This window comes from Pholcus phalangioides, unplaced genomic scaffold (assembly GCF_987345545.1).
Source record: "Pholcus phalangioides strain wild (caught in Gottingen) unplaced genomic scaffold, Ppha-v1.0 ptg000015l_1, whole genome shotgun sequence".
In the NCBI taxonomy this organism is placed as follows: Eukaryota; Metazoa; Arthropoda; class Arachnida; order Araneae; family Pholcidae; genus Pholcus; species Pholcus phalangioides.
This window is the reverse complement of record NW_028301608.1, coordinates 93,913,906-93,932,067: the sequence shown is the minus strand read 5'-3', so window position 1 is coordinate 93,932,067 and position 18,162 is coordinate 93,913,906. Positions and strand designations below refer to the sequence as shown.

Genomic DNA, 18,162 nt, shown 5'->3' with positions numbered 1-18,162 from the left:
CCTCCTAACGCATATTGGTGGGATCCAAATCGTACGCGGGAGAGTGGGGGCTCATGCGCCCCCCAGACAAAAAAAATATTTTTTTAATGAAAAAAATTAAGAAAAAATTAAAATTTCGAAAGAAAATACCTTTAATAGATTGATGACCGCTCACGCCCAGAGCTGTTGCGCAAGACAACTTCCTATCTTCACCTCCTAGAAGGCTGGGTCGTGTCGGAGAGCATCTTCTATTTATTCAACAAATGAAATAATTATATACATTCTATGGAAACAATCCATCAGAAGACATTCCACATACAATCAATATTAACTAAGAGAGAAATGAAATAAAAATTAAATATAAACCAGCGAAAACAGATCAAATACACGCCAATTTGCACCAATTAGCCATATACTATTATATAAATTCTGTTTAAACAATCCATCAGAAAAATTTAAGCACAATTCAGTCAATATTAACAGAAAAGAAAAAATGAAATATAATTATGTACGAAAGAAAAACACGCAAATTTACACAAATTGGCTATGCACCATTATATACATTCTATGTGAAACAATCCATTAGAAAACATTGAGCGCAATACAATCAATATTAACATAAAATAAAAATGAAATAATACTGAAATATATATATATATATACAGTATATACCAAAGAAAAAGATTAAACACACGCTAATTTACACAGATTAACTATGTACATTTACATCTGGATGCTGAAATTGGGATGTAGAGGGCATCTCCGAGGGAGGACAGGCTGCCTGGATTGATCTTTCTTTACTCCTGAGTCTTGTGATCATGGGACTCAGGCTAGGAATTTTTGGTCTTGGTTCTGAAGGAGTCGTCGTACTATTACGACGATTAAGTACATTCGGAGTCGTCGGAATTGTCTGTCCGGTTAATTTGACGTCTGAATTTTCTGTTTTGCATGTTTCAAGATGTTTCACAAGTTTTATTATACGATTTGCAGTCAAGAGACTTCTGATGATGCGCTGTTTCTAGAGTGTCAGCTTGTCCCAGTCTGGTGAGTTAAAATGAAACTCTTTGGGGTCTTGGGACTCTGAGATGAAATGAAAATTGTTTCCCTCTTTTTCACTTGAGACACACTACTATCTCGAATCTTGCCGGATAGGTCGGGAATGGCCCGTGTTCGGTGAAAATGGTCGATCGGAATACAGTATTCCGATATTGTAGTTTGGAGATTTTAGTTTTTAGATTAGTAGTTTTTCTCTTCGTTGTCGCTGAATATGCTGTAAGCTGCTCCCACTCCCTCCGTTGTTTTGGATCCATCCGTGTATATTATTCTTCCACGTGTTACCGGAATATATATATATATATATATATATATACATATTCTGCATAATATAATAATATACATTGTGACCCACCATTTAAGCCATACATGGTAAACCCTTGACCCGCAGACCAAATATGGCCCTAAAGGTTATCTGAGGTGGCTTGCCCCCTCAAACCCAATTTTGCAAAAATGAACTAAGCGGCACATTTACAAATCGTTTAAATGACCCGTGGCATAATTCCAGAGAATTTAAGTGGCCCGTGTGTGTGTGTGTGTGTGTGTGACACATTTTCAAATCACCGAAGTACGCCTCAAAGATCACTTTCACATTCAAAGATCACTTAAGTAACCCGGATACAGTTCCAGAACACTTAGACGATCCGTGGCACATTTAGTGATACCTTGAGTCACATGTGGCGCAGTTTTAGAGCACTTAAGTGGCCCCTAGTGAGGTTCTACATCACTCAAGTTAACCGCGGAACATTCCCACATTACTTAAGTGATTCGTCGCATAATTACGGGTAACTTGAGTGATACGTGGCACAGTTCCAGAGCACTTAAGCGGCCCGGACACATTTCCAGAGCACTTGAAGAATCCGTGAAACATTTAGAGATCACTAAAGTGACTGTAGGGGACTTATTAATAGGGTGAATGTTATTTCACGCGCCCAGTAACCATCGAAAGGTTTTTTTTCGTTTTTGGCGCACCGAATAAGATGCCATTAAGAATATTTCATATGTTCATAAAGGGTGGTTGATTACGTAAGCATCATCCAAACCCCCTCCCCCTTGTCATCAAAAGTCAGCAAATTGAACCCCCCCCCCATCGATGCTGACGTAATACTTGAATGACCCCCCATGCTACCCAAAAAGGAAGCGAACAGATGATATATCTCAAACGCTCTCTTTCCTTCTGTTATCAAAATGAAAATAAAAGCTGACTCCGCCCACTGGCAGTTGATCTGATAGGTTTTTTTTTTTGGGGGGGGGGGGAAAGATAATTTGGTAGGGAACAAACAGAACACAGTATCTGAGCCGATAAGAGGCCTTATTATAATTCGGCTTACATTGCCGAAGTAAGAGGGTTTTAAGGAGGAGAAATATCTTGTGAATTCCCGAAACATAAAATATCAAGTTGGTAGAGATATCTCATTAATGCCACTGAGATGGTTATTTTTTTTTTTTAAACTCAATCATTAATGAAATCAGATTGCTATATCCACATCGTTCCCAGTTCAACATGAGCGAATAGTCATTTTTCTAACATAAGACTGGTGTTACACGTCATTACTTAAAATCAACTGTAATTTCTCATCGTGCTATTCACAAGTGTCTAACAATCTTATTTCATTAATCACTTCGCGTACAAGCTGTTGGCGAGAAATTTGAATGATCTGTGTCAGACGTATAGGCGATAAATTTGGTAGCCTTGTTCGCACGTTAAAAAAAATGGAAGAAAGTTAAATATTAAAAAGACACCAACGAATAAGGCAAATACACGGAAATGCAAAAATCCTAATGCGTTTCGACACCAATGGGTGTCGTCTTCAGATGGAAAAATATTTAACCATTGTGACTAGTGGTTAAATATTTTTTTCCTCTGAAGACGCCACCCATTGGTGTCAAAATGCATAAGAATTTTTGCATTTTCGTGTATTTGTCTTATTCGTAGTTGTCTTTTTAATATTCTTGGGCAAAGTTGATGGACTCTTCCATGAAAGTTAAAGAAATAATGAAAAAAGCCATAAGGGGGGTGGAAAGACACAGTACAGACAGTAGATAGTTGTATGAGAGAGATAAGAGATGTATAGTACCTCTTGCGTTTTCGCTCTCACCCACTTGTTCTCCTCCTCACTTCCATGTACAGTATACAACAGGAGCATTAGTTCTGAGAAAGATACATTATACGGGGAGGGAATGCAATGGACAACGAGGAGAAGGAAAACACACCAAACATCGTTTCATAAGCCCCGTTTATATTGGAAATATATAAATCCCGGGAAGTTACCGGTGACATGGATTTTCGCTACAACCCGTTTACATGGCGTTTAGTTTATATCGGTATCCCCCCCCCCCTTCTTTCCGGAAGTCGTCACTGGTCACGTGTGTTGAACGGAAGTGGTTGGAGCTAACATTAGTTTTCGCGGCACAAAGGATTATGGGAGAGAAGAGAGGCCAGGGCCACCCGCCATTATTCCGCAACAGAGATAAGACTCTTTGGACGGATTTCTGTCCCTCAAAGTTGCCATGCAGGTAATAATCACCAAAGCAAACCCCCTCCCCAATCTTGCACTTGTAAACGGGAATATAGGGTCACAATAAAGCCTCACGATGAGCAAAAAAGTGGTTGACGAAACACTCAGTTAGATTGAATTTATTCCACTGGAGCATGGACGCAATATTACGTCCCTGATCGTAAAGGAGTTAGTTTCATTCCGTATGAACCATTCACTGGTTTGTGCGTAATACAAAAAGGTTTCTTCTCTCTCTCACATAACCGTTTCCTCATTCACATTTCGCCAATGAATGCTTCCTTCCGGGTTTTCTTGCATATGGAGTATTTTGTTTATTTTCATTCAACACGAGTAAATTTTTGTTAGACAGTTAAATACACGTAATTAAACTTGCCGAATTTTTTATTTTTAGTTGTGTTTATGTTTATATACGTACTAACGAGTTATTCTGACGTAGTTGGATCTGGTGCTGGTGGATCAACTGTAGCTGCAAGACTTTCGGAAATATATGACTTTCGTATCCTGCTGCTAGAGGCCGGAAAACATCCACCTCTTTTGACAGACTTGCCGGCCGCCGAAGGAGAATTCTACAAAAGTGACACCGACTGGGCATTTTCGATCGAGTCTCAAAAACATTGCCTCTTCGGTCACAAAGACAATGTGAGCGATGTTATTTCAGAAATTCATCCAAAACAGGAAATATTAAAATTGTATTTATCATCATAAGTTATGGCCGCCGTTTAACAGACGCGAAGTAATATGTGGACCAATAGTGTCTTTATAATTTCGGGTCCCTTATAGTAGATCTAATAGATTTTGTGGAGGATGGAAATCTGAGTCTAAAAATTCACACATTATCACAGAGTACAAAAAAATGATGAAAATGTCCCTACAAAAAAGAACTTAAACTCACAATTAAACTAACATGAAAATTAGAGAAAATTTGCAACAAATATTACTAATGATGTCGAATTTATAAAAATGCAGAGCTTGAAAAAAATTTAATGAAAGAAGGACCAAAAATTAGAACGTAATGAGATAAATAATCTCAGAATTCATGAAAATAAATTGAAAATTATTGTAAGAAACTCAAAGAATTGACGGAAGAAATGATTAAGAGTAGATGAAAATTCAGAGCTGATCTAAGAAATTATTAAGAATTTATGTAAGAAATAGCTCAATTACTGGTGAAAGTCTGTTATGATTTTTGGATCCCCTATTTTTCCGTGGGTTCGTTTGGTCCACAACTTGAAATAAAAATCTGCTTGACAATCTCGCGCGATAGAAGTGAAACTTCTAGGGTTAACATGACTAGATTCACGAATTTTCGAAAATTTGTAATTATTATAAATATGCTGATATAATACAAATTATGTCAAATAAAGTTTAAAAATGCATAAAAAACAACTTGCACGTATGACAAAATGACTCGAAGTCTATGTAACTGAATAAAAATTTGTGTGAAATGAAAGAAGTGACAGCGCAGCCAATAACAATTGGCTGCGTCACAGAGCTGGCACTGTGATGTCACAAAACTTACGTTTGAGTGCGGAATATTCTCTAGTGTGGCCAGGAGGGTGCGGCGTCGCGGGCGATAGGGAGACATAATATAAACTGTCTTCGTCCCACTCAAACCGTCCAAACCAACCAACTTTATTTTCTTACAGGCTGAACCTCTATTCACATCCTCATAACACCACCACCACCTCGACCTATCTGTTTCTCGGACCTTCATCACAAAATCGGTTAGAGCTGGGGTGGCCAACAGCTGTCCCACGAACCATGTGCGGCCCGAGACAAGATGAGAAAACTATTATACTTCTTAATTCATACAATAAATAATAATATTGTGATATTATACTTTTGATATTAGTTTCGATTGACGAAATTGTGGTTCATGTAGAAAAATTATGTCTGATTTGACAAAAACAATTTCTATTGCGCGTGCTTGTGTGCGTGTGTGTGTGCCGATTTTAGCGTAGAAATGTGGAAATTTAGTGAGGTTTTCCGCTACATCAATAATTTTAAAAATTGAATTGAATCTTTGGTTTTCGAAATATTGAGTTAGAGATACGAAGCCTAGAAAATTAAATATAAAATAATGAGGCAGACCCACTTTTGAAGTGGATATTCGTGCAATAACATTGATATTTCACATTTTTATTTATATCTTCTCAAGCGGGAAAATGAGAATTAATGTCTCCGTATTGTCCTTTTTTATCTAATTGCATAAATCCATATAGTTTAAGATGTTTTTAAATTAATTATGGGCCCATATAAATTACATTGAAGAACCGCAGCTTTAATCAAATACAAATACAACGCCACAACAGGCAAAATGCCCAACGAGGTGGCTGATAAAAAGATGACCATAAAAATATGGATGTCATATGTTTAAGATGTAATCAAGCAGTTTTTGAAGGAAAAACAGGCAGATCGATAACTTGAAGTTAAAAAACAAATTCGAAATTTCTAGCTCCCATTAAAAAGAAGAAAAAACGATTTATTTCTATGTTTCTTTAATTTCTATTTGTTTCTTTCATGAATCGCACTGGAAGTCGCCATATTGGTTACCTTGTATGTCCCGCAAAAAAAAAAAGAAAATATCACGTGATCCAAAAAGCCTCATTGGTAAAAATATTCTCAGGTATTTATTTATCAGAAGAAAAAAAAACTAGAAAAGAATTTCTCTTCGCATGAATAATAAGTTTCAAAATATCAAATTATTTTTTTGTTTGATAGACTTTGAATGTTTTGTGAAGTAACATTCCTCACTCTGCTTAGAACATCAATATTCATATTTACTCAGTTTTCTAAGAAAAAGCACAGATCAAATATTCTTTTTCAAAAAATGAAAATTTCAGTTAATAATTATTTCTAATTATATATAGTATTAAATTAAACGAAATATAGTTAATTTGTTAAGTTTCGTCAGTGCCATAGCAAGCAACCATGCTGTGTGTGGGTTTATGAGACGGAAATTTTCTCCTCAAGTGCATATGCGGCTTATGTCGCGGTGTTTTACCCCCGGTACGGCCCGTGACACTGCGTCTAATTGAGCGCCCCTTGAGCAGAGAGAAGTTGGCCACCCTTGAGTTAGAGGAAAAAATATAGTTAGATTTTCGAGGAAAAACAGAGCTTTTCAGTTTTAATGATGAATTTCTTCTCCCTCTCACAGAAATTCACTCTCATGTCGCTTTAGAAGTTTCTTCCATAGAAGTTTCACTTCAAAAATTAATTTAGTTACTAGAGGCAAACTTCTATTTTCGTGCTTCCCATAATGATTTTTTTTCACTTTCGTTATTGTGAGTTTGCTGACCCCAGTGCAACCGCACTTGTTGCACATCCCTATAAAGGTGGCTATGCTCCAACGTCCCGTAAATACGATTCAATACTTCATAATTATACATGGATTACTTTCTTTTATACGCAGAAATTTCCATATCCAAGTGGCAAAGCGGTAGGTGGAACAACCATATTGAATTTCATGTTAGCTGTCAGGGGCAACAAACTTGATTACGAAGGATGGAAAGAAATGGGCGCCGACGGATGGGGTTATTATGATGTTTTGCCTTATTTTAAGAAACTCGAAAATAACAAAGTATTCACTAATCCTGGTGAGTCTTTTAGTAATTAAATAGTTCGATAAATTTATGTTTCCGAATAAATAATTTTTTATCGCCATTAATGAATGTTTGATTCCGATGATTCAGATTATCACGGAACAAATGGACCGATCACGATTGAAGAACTAGCATTCAAAGAGCCGTTATCTTATTCTGTGACTGATGCAGCAGCAGAACTCGGGTACAAGTATGGTGATTCAAATGGCGAAGATCAGAATGGTTCGCAAGAAGTTATCTTTATTTGACCCTCTATACGTTATACTTACTATTCTAACACAATTATAATCGAAATCATAAAGGGATAATGCGTTCTAAATGAAAAAAAAATTTCTCTGAGGCTTTCTGTGAGGCTTTCAGAAATATCAGTTTCTGAAAGCCTGATTGAAATTGATATTATGAAAAAAGCGAGGCATTCAGAAATTCATATTTTTCAACAAACTGAATAGTAGCCATCTGATGATTGTATTTGTGATTTCTCAGGTTTCTTCCACATCCAGAGCACCATCAGAGACCGCCAAAGATGCAGTGCAGCTAAAGGCTACTTAGTACCATCGGACGCCCGACCAAACTTGGACATCGTATCAGAGGCTTTCGTGAAAAAAGTAGCGTACATTTATTTCATTTACCTGTCGACGTGTCATTCTATTATACTGTATATCTTAAAATGAGCTATATCGTATTTTTTGAATTGAAACTACTTTATCCAGGGGAGTGAATTTTCAAATCCGCCATAAAAAGTGTAACGGAAATGACGTAAGCTAAAGTGAAAAGCTTTCCTTTTCCCTGAAAAACGGGTGGGACAAATTTCAACTTTAAATTCGGGTTTTTAACCAATCGGAGACGACGCGGGTTTCCAGAATATGAAATACAGACGTACTCTGTTCACACGTTAAAGTACCAAAGCAAAGCCTGTTTAGAGGTGTCGCGAGTTTGGTACCCGGTTCGTCCTTGTCAGAAACTGTCCTGACACAGGGGTACAACAGATACGGCGACATGACCGCAGAAAAAGATTGCTACCGCAAGGAGTCTGACACCGAGGGCTTAGCGCACCAACCTCTCGGTGAGTATAAAAAAAGATTATCATTCGGAATCGACAATAAATTGTAGGTCCCGGTCTGATTAGCCCTCGTGTGCAGAAAATGGCCGTGGTGCGACAAAAATTATCAAATGATCAATGAGCTAATTCAGCGGTTCACAAACTTTTTCAGTCCACGTACTCCCAGTTGTCTCGGTTCCTTTCCGCGTACCTCCCGATCCCGAATCCGTCAAACTCCTCCCCCCCCCCCACTCCAAGCTGTTTCACTCATTACAGCTTTCGAAAAACTTGAAAAAAGGTACATGTTGAATTAAATGGTCTATTTTTTTTCATTATTTAGCTTTTTATTTTTCAAGTAAGCAAACAAATTAACGCAAAGATTGGGAAAAAAGTTAATGTGATAATTGGGACTGTATTGAATTACAAAGTTTCGAAAAATTAAGCTCAAAAGAGGATAAATACAAACTCAAATCCGGAGCTGCGTTCAATTTGCTTCTATGTATATTTTTTACATAAGTATACGAAGAAAACGCCCGTTCAACAAGCTCCGTGCTAACAAACGGCAACAAAAACATTAGGCTTTTCTAGGCTTTTAGGAAAACCTATGGCTTTTGTAGAAAGTTCACTGTATTCGTCACCGCGACGAGCCTAAAAACTGACTAGGTTCACCATTCCGCCATTGAAGAGGATCTTCAGAGTGGTATCTTATGCGGAATCTAGCAATTTCCCTTTTTCTGGAATCGACAATGAAGCCGATTCAAAATACTCTTCTTTGAAAGGATCAGATATCTTCCGATCACCCATTTCCAGCTCTGAAAAATATTTTTCAAACGATGATTTTAATCAGTCCAAGTGACCGACTGTTAAATTTAGTTCAGTTCGTTACAAGAAATCGTGAAGTTCGAATAATTCCAAAGAAAGAGCTACCTCGTGTCGAAGTTCGAACAGCCGCGCCAGGACGCAACCCCGAAACAATCACCAAACTTCGGTGTGCAAAAGCAAAGCGTTGTGAGGGCTGTCCATGTCTTCACGCAACAATTCAAACAACCTGTAGTTGGTAAGATTCACTTTGATAAAGTTGACAACTTTGACCGCTTCATCAAGGACGTTGCACAAATTAGGAGGCAAAGGTTTCGATGCAGGGCTCTGTTTGTGAATATAGCAGTGAGTCATTTTATCATGTGGGTGACTTCTGCCACGCGTGCACGAAGGCCTGAGTAGCAATCTTCCGTGGATTTTGCCTCATCTGTGGTGAGCCCAACGCATTTTGACCATTGAATTCCTATTTCAACAAAATAATGATCAATTGCTTCAAATAAGTCTTTAACAGTCGTACGACCCCTTCAATGGGTTACAAATAAAAAGATTTTCTTTGAATTCTCTTTCAAGTACTTGGTAATTACACTTAGCACAGAATATTGCTCAAAAAACGTCGGTACTTTCGTCGACTTGGATAGAAAAAAATTCACAACCTTTGACACGACTTATAAACTGTGCTCTCTACATCGTCTGACATGTCCTGTATTCTTCGAGACACCGTATTATTTGACAGAGGTATTAAACTCATTATAATAACACTTTCCTCTGCAAGCATGCATTCGACAGAATCTTTGACGCACGATGAAATTAAAGTTTCACCAATGGTGTGATTTCTTTTCCTCGTCTCGTGATATGATAGCTATAGTAGTAGTAGGCCTTAAAAAAATTAGCTTTGACAGAATCACTTTTCGCAGATTGAAAATATGTTTTCACGTTTACAGGTGCACGGTACTTCATTTTGGTGTTTTAGTCAACTTCTGCTTCCACACAGATCCAGTTTTTAACCAATGATCCATAGTGTAAATCACGTGAGTAGTAGCCGCTTGGTAGAAAAATTGACGTAGAAAATTGTGGGAATAATACGCACACGCCTCAATACAAACGCCCACAACAAAAGTTAAACACAACACGAATTAATTAATTCTTAGTTTTTAAGAAAACCCCGGTATGTGTCAACAATCAAATCTAAAACACCGAAGAAAAGTGAGCCGAGAGAAAGGAGTACGCGAATGAGGATCACATAGGTTGGTCGCAGGCGGGAAGAGGGAAGGCCGATCCTTCCAGCGGACGTAACCCCTCTTCCATCGAAGATTTTATTGATAGCGAGGTCAATATTAAACCTGATAATATTAGTAAAAACCTCTACCTACTTTTTAAAATTGTTTTTTAAACTTTTTTAATTGTTATTTTTTTAGATGGGTGACCGCCGTTACCATTTTCTTTTCGCGTACCTCTAACGGCCTTTCACGTACCCCAGGTGGTACCGCTGAGCCAATTCATAGAAAAAAAATCAGCATCACGGAAATTGAAACGCTTTTTATAACTACATCTACTACAGGAGTCTCTGACAACGAGCCATTGTTAGCGCATCGAATGGTGTTATGGGAAAGTCTCCACCTTCAATGACTAGTGTGTCGATGGGAGTGGGTTCAAACCACGGTACGGAATGCCAATGACACTTTCTAACTTTTCTAGCCGTCTTCAAATAATAGCAAATATAGGAAACTGCTTTTTAAGTGAAACTTCTTTAGGGACACGGTGCAGTGAATTCGTTTCATAGAAAATCAGTGTCACAGAAATTGAAACTCTTTTATCACTACATCTACAGCGTGGTCGAGTCTCTAATAACAAATCGTTCTTAGCACATGGGACGGCATTGTGTGGTAATGTCTTCTGCGTTGATCACTGTGATTAACGGGAGTGGTTTCTCACTCCGTACTCTGGGTAGAAAATATATTTGCATCATTTCAGCACCCGATATCGTGAGAGGGATCTTACCATAGCCCCGTTTATATGGAAAAGGAAAAATCCGGTTTCCTTCACTCCGTAAAAATCCCAAAGGATTATGGAAGGGGGGGGGGGGGTATGCACCGCAAAAATCCTCATAATAGAAGAGAGTGTAAATATATTTCTCTACGGGGGAAAAAAGTCTTCAAGCCTGAAATCACAATGCGCTGTCGCAATATTATACAAATACAAGGCCACAACAGGCAAAATGCCCAATGTGGTGGCAGACAAAAAGATGCCCATAACAAATATGAATGTCAGATATTTCAAAAATACAGCAACCCAATTAAAAATGCAATTACAAACAATATACATACATGATAAAATATTATGCAATGCCCATAAATAATATTTATGTTTGTCTTATCTGAGAATGGAAAGCTTCTCGATTTACCCCAACATGTTTATCGTATTTCTTTTTAAACGTGTCAATTGTGTCAGAATTTACTACCCTCGGGGGTAAGCTAATCCCACTTATTAACAACCCTATTAGAGAAAAACTCCTTGAGACAACCTAGAATTGTCCCTTACCAATCGATACCGGTGTCCCCTTGTAAAAGCAGTCTATTGACGGTGTACTAGCAATTCATGGTCCATCCTATCCATCCCGTTCAAAATTTTGAGCACTTCGGTCATATTCCCCCCGGCGACACCTGCATTCTTCCAATATTGTATGGCTGCGTATTGAACATATAAACTGGTTTTCTAAAGCCGCTAGTTTTTCTTCCTGTTATAATCGCTGTGGAAAATTAGTTCGTGAGATTATTTTGGGCCTCTCAAATCCATATTCGCGCGATGTTTGGAGATTTCGGAATCAAAAAGTTTTTACAGGACATATTGTGACACATGTATACATAATTAGTACGAAATTCATAATAATAATGTAAAAATTATTAAATGATTAAGTTGTAATGTATATGTTGATGTACCTGTAAAATCCGTTTCTCTCTCTCTCTCTCTCTCACCATCGTATCAACTACTTAATTTCAAAATTTCTTTTGCAAGTTTAATTTCTATCACGCGAGATTCTCACGCTGTTCTTTTCCCCCCCTCAACATCGATTCTCTAGGTTGTAATCGAAAATGGACGAGCTATAGGTGTAATTTTCGACTTCGATGGGAAAGAACATCAAGTGAGAGCAAATCGTGAGGTTATACTGTCAGCTGGTACAATCAACACCGCCAAGCTTTTGATGCTTTCCGGCGTCGGTCCAAGAAAACATCTAGAAGAAATGGATGTATTTTTTTTAAAATAATCTCTCTTTTTTCTTTTTAGCTTTTAATTATGGCTATTTCCGACAATGGGTTTCAAAGACGAACAACAATGATATTACAGTATATGCTTGTTTCAAAAAATCGGAACATCCCAGAAGTTTGCTAGTGCAGTTCATGAAATGCTGAAATTGGAGAGCAAAACTTTTTACAGTTTGGTTGCGATTCTCATCTTCTGAGAAGTTCTTCTTGAGCGTATTTGTGGTAAAAAATTTGCGTAAAATTACATTTAATATCTCTTAGGGCCGTATTCATGGTTTAATCATGTTTGAGATCAACATAGTTTGGTTATAAACCTGAATTTAACCAATCGCTCATCAAAAAATTGTGACTACAGTTTAAACCGTTTGAATACCGCCCTTAAAATGTCAAATTACTTTGCCCCCATGTTTTAAAAAATTAGAACATTTGACTCTTATAAAACGCGTTACAGTGGAATCTCAGATCATGAGCATTAGGCCTGCCGTGACCAATAGCCTCTTTATAAGGGATTCCCATATCCCTGAGACACAATATTAATGTTATATACACTCATGTTCATAAATTAAGGATAATGCCAGCTACGGCGAATAAAGGTTCAGAAACAAAACAAACGTTACTTATTCATAAAGCCCATTTATTAAACAAAAGATAAAGAACAAAAACGATGGTGTATGTATGATACCATTCATAAAAACTACGATTTTTGCTCCCTGGAGCAATTGTAAAAAATTTCTCCTTTACAAAAACTTACTATTACATGGTTGGTATGATGGTTAATACATTGTATGTCTCCCATGCGATGAAATACAGTCCGTACAACGCCTACGCATGCTGAGTATCAAATTATCGATCTGATCTTGTTGAAGATCACTCCACTCAGCAAGCAATGCTCTCCGAAGTTCCGGTACACATGTAGGAGGTGGTTGATGGGCTGCAACTCGTCGGCCAAGCATGTCCCACACATGCTCTATCGGATTCAAGTCAGGTGAGAATGCTGGCCATTCCATACGGGTTATTTCCTCAGATTCAAGGCATTCGTTTACGATGTTTGCTCGGTGAGGACGGGCGTTGTCCATAAACACAAATGGTAACGGGTACCTGGCGTTCTCCATATGAAAGTCCGACGTGAATCAAACTGCAAGCTAAGTCTGGACCCGTCGGAAAACATCACACAAACCCACTGTGACGATGTCCACATTGCATGTTCTCTACTCCAAGCTAATCGCTGCCGACAGTGAGTTGCCGTGAGCGGAACACATCTGACAGGCCTGCGAGCATATAGACCAATATCTCCCAAACGTCTGTACACGGTTTGCCTTGAAACTGTGGTACCCGTGGCTGCAGATAGCTGACGAGACAGGTCGGATGCTGTGCTCCGTCTGCTTCTTTTAGCAGTTACTGCCAAATACCGGTCTTCATTCGGCGTTGTAACTCGGGGGCGACCTGTACTGTTACGTCTACTGACATTTCCGTTATCTTGGAATCGTTGCCAAAGCCTAGAGATGACACTTTGGGCAATTCCAAGTTCCTCGGATACTTCCATCAGAGTACGCCCACATTCCAGGCGGCCGATAATTCTACCACGTAAAAAATCATTCACATGCGTCCTCTGTGTCATAACTATTCGCTTATGGCACTGAGCGCCTTACAGAACTCTTGTGAACAATTTCACTTCTTTGCCACCATTGCTTATATACCCCCCCCCCTTACACTCTCGTCATTGTGACGTACTATCGGCATCATCTGGTGGCTTCCTGAAATTTGCATATCATTTTTGCAGATGTGTGTGATAATTCTACAGGTGAAATTTTCACTTTAGATTTCGATTTCCGTGTGATTCTGAATTATCCTTAATTTATGGACATGAGTGTATTTTTAATTTTTTTACTTTATAAATTTACTATATAGGGGGCCCTGTAAAAAATCCTTTCGTGGGAATTCAGTGAAGACCCTAGACAAGGATCAAAATCCCTTGAAATTGAAATTACTTGCATCCGTTGGAAGAGAATCAAACGAAATGAAATACAGTGCGGTCTTGGCTAAAAACAGATAAAGAGGGGTTTGAGAAGGAATTTCGAAAAATTCCTAGTACCTCGAATTATCCGGATCTTCGAAATTTCGAGACTCGAATTGTTGAGACACGACTGTACATATAACAGGAATATTTTCATGCAAGTGGCAATAAACTTGATTGAATAAGTGTACATCTTTCTTGGTTACATATGCAAGCCCAAAAATTCCTTAGCTGTAACTTCCGACTTGTACTGAAGACTATGCATAAGCGAAACAGCGTGTGTATTTGCTTGGGCAGTATGAGAAAACGCGTGCGGTGATAATAACGAATACTTCGTACTGCGTCCATCTTTGGCCTTGAACATGGATTTCATGCATCAAGGCATTGAATCGATATGTCTTTTGCATGGATCTGGATTGATGCTCAACCATGTCTCCCATTGTGGCTATTGTCGAGCTGGCTTGTATTTTTTAGTAGCTTCTTTTTCTAGTACGACACCCCCAGTATCTCGATAGGAATAGAATCAAGTACCATTATCAAAAACCATTAAAAACCCCGAACCATCACCGAAGTTTGATGGGCGTGGCTGAATTCTTTCCGACACTGCCACCAGACGGCGACTTATCAGAAGATGATGCCACTCTCCGCTATTACTACGAAGCTTTCGACAGCTGGCTGATGCGAAGATAAATCCGAAGGCAAGTGAGAGGACGTGGGTTCGATTTCTCGAAAAGGTCAGTTGAATTTTCTTTCCTGGATTTATCTTCGCATTGCTCAGCTGCCTAAACCTGTGTAGTGATAGCGGAGAGTGACATCATCTTCGGATGCATGAAACTCAAATAATCAAATGCTCAGTAAGGTTCCACAATAATTAATTGTGTCGCAGCCTCCTCTTTGAAAGTGATGTTGTAAATTGTAACTTCCGCGATAGGATCAACAAGATTGTGTTCTTTTATGGCGTTAAAGAATGTTAAAGAGAGACATTCAAGAACAATATAAAAATTTGAAGTAAAAGATTTATTCGTATCTGTTTTTATTTCTTTAATAGATACCAGTTATTGTTGATCTACCAGTTGGACAAAGTTTCCAAGATCACGTCATCACTCCAATGTTGTTTGAACTAGACGAGGCCTTTCCTACCTACGTCAACAACTTGACACAAAGAAAATACATCGGCCAATACGCCGGTAGCAAAGAAGGTAATGAATATTTTGAAATACAGAGAGTGCGGGATAGAGGTATCCACAGAAGTAATGAGTTGTATTTAAGAGAATCCACACATGTTTAGTTTTGAAAGTGCTGCATCGTGGATAGGGAATTGTACTTAGTTTTCCATGAGTTTCCACGAAGATCACGAATTCGAAGTGTCTTTTTTTTTTTGAGACACTTTTTGCAGCATTCGCGCTGACTACTAGAACGACGGACGCCGTGATCGGCTAAAGTTGGTTTTACCCCGGCACCTTCGTGATTTTTTCCCCTTCTCGCTAAGGTAAGATGGGGGGAAAAAACGAACATCACGAAGAAACCGGCTTTACGTAGCTTTCTCACTTTTCAAGGTGCGAATTCGAGTCGATCGAGTATTTCGAAAAAGTCTGTCCACAGAGATCAATCTGGCTTACAATGTTTAAGATTCACGCACAGTACAGAAAAAACTTGTAACATTCTAAGTTGCTTGCTTCTGAAATCCGAAAGCAAATATCAGCACTTCTAGACCACATGAAAGGAATTCCTGAGAAGTAACCATGTGTGATTCTCTCACTATAAGCCGTTATTATTATTTTTTTGGATACCTACCGGGATGATACCCGGACACCCTGTATATATATATAAGTATTATACTACAAAGTGCACATACGTGTGTGTGTGCTTATCGATTCTTTTATACTTTTTATCCTCACTCTATACAGGTCCACTGACAATTCCGGAATCTGTAGCGGCGATAGCTTTTCTTCAGAACGGAGAACAGCAACTTCCAGGAAAGAAAAACAATTACCAGCTTTACATATTAGAAACGAATGTATCAATTTTTAAAACTCTTAATCTTAAAGAGGAGGTAAAAAAAAAACCTGTATTTTTTCCACACATTTATTTTCGTCTTCCTCAATTGTGGATTCACATCACTCACCGTGTCGTGTCAGACATGGGAAACATTCTTTGACATAAAACCAGTGAACGTATTCATGTCTATCGTATCGTGACTGCGCAGGTGAATATAATAATAGGAGGAAAATGTCCTAATTGTCAGACTTATTATATACAGGGTGATTGAAAACTCAACGTACAAACTTTTAGCGGAGATATAAAGCTCAAAAACAAAACAGAATCACAAAAGAAACAGAACGGAATCGCAAAACTTTTTTTTTGTGAATAACTGTGGATGGTAAGAACTTTGAGCACTTATTGTACACGTACTATCCTCGTGTAAAGTATCGCTAAATGAAGAGTCCCCCCCTTATTGGCTTGCCATTTCTGCATCTTCTTTTATCCTCCACCTGATCAGGTTAGGGTTTCCGGTCGTACAGTCCTATGTGATTCTGTTTCGTGTTTTCTACCTCCCATTAAATGTTTGTACGTTGAGTTTAGAATCATCTTCTATTTATACTCTACCATTATACATGCGTGAAACATCGTTGAGCTGGGACCCCTGCTACCACTACACCCACTTTGGCCATATCGATATATTGCAATTTACTGTTATTAATGAGTTGGGTTGGAAACGAAGACGCCATCTGTCGATGGTCGCCTTTTAAGCTCATTAGGGAAAATATCTATATTCCTCCCCGGGTTTGAACCTTGCGACCGTGACGGTAATTTTCACGGTGGTAGACGAGTATCTCACCACCACGCCACTCAGGCGCTATGGGACCCCTGCTGTCACCAATAAAAAAAAACCTATCTGCTCGACGGTTTTTCGCCCACTTCGGGCATTTGTCCTGCTCTGGCGAACTTTTAAAGTAGCCTATTGTTCAATCTCGGTCTTGTTTGGCATATTTTCACATTTATATATAAGATAACATTACTTTTTAATATTTCAACGGTAAATTAGTTAATAGTTTGGCTCAAAATAGCTGAAAAAGTAAAAATAATTTTGGTCAAGTTTTCGGGTCAAATATACCCTGCTGTGGGGTGGTAAGAACATTTATGGCTTTACAAGATTCTTTTCTTTTGTAGATGGCAGCAGTAGTTTTAGTTGTGCCCGAGTGGCATGGTGGTAAGATGCTCGTCTACCATCGTGAAGGGTGTTGTCAGCGTCCCGGGTTCGAACCCAAGGGAGGATATAGATAAGATATTTTCCTTAACGAACTCGAGGCGACCACCGATAGACAGCGCCTTCACTTCCAACCCATCTCACTAATGGCAGTAAATAGCGATATGACCAGAGTTGGTGTTTGGTGAAGTAGTAGTAGTTTTAGTTGATAATAATATGCTCGATTATTATACTCGAGGGGAAAAAAAACTATGCTAGAACCTCTGTTACCACATTTCAAGTAAAAGAAACTATTCGTTATAATTAGAGCTCGGATTTCTGTCTTTGTATATATATACTAAAAAAAAAAAACGTCGTTGTTGATTGGTGAAATATCCTGAAATTCAGGTTTTTTAACCAATCAGCAATGACATTGAATTGTGAAAGCACGAAAATATTAGCTCTTGAGTGACACGGGTGCGTGGCTGTAAATAGATTAATTATCTGAATTGGTGTCGCTGATGGTAACTCGTGAGGAAAATTGGTAAATTGTGGGGGGGACTATTTGAACTACTTTTTTTTAAATTTGATTCTATCAAATAAAAAGAATTATTTGTTATTATTATTTTAATTTTGTGCTTTTCTAAAGCTAAATACAGGGCGCGTCCGTAATTAAAAGACAATTTTAAA

At 38.3% G+C, this 18,162-nt stretch overlaps 1 pseudogene across 1 annotated transcript in view; it reads left to right on the top strand.

Annotated features, from left to right (window-relative positions):
• Nucleotides 1–18,162, top strand: part of LOC149077087 (uncharacterized) — a 28,094-nt pseudogene that overhangs the window by 3,119 nt on the left and 6,813 nt on the right. Inside the window, exons 4-10 of the transcript XR_016193955.1 lie at nt 3,988–4,190; nt 6,964–7,147; nt 7,244–7,375; nt 7,637–7,758; nt 12,088–12,255; nt 15,334–15,484; nt 16,193–16,338. The product of XR_016193955.1 is annotated as an uncharacterized LOC149077087 (transcript). The remainder of the gene's footprint in view (nt 1–3,987; nt 4,191–6,963; nt 7,148–7,243; nt 7,376–7,636; nt 7,759–12,087; nt 12,256–15,333; nt 15,485–16,192; nt 16,339–18,162) is intronic.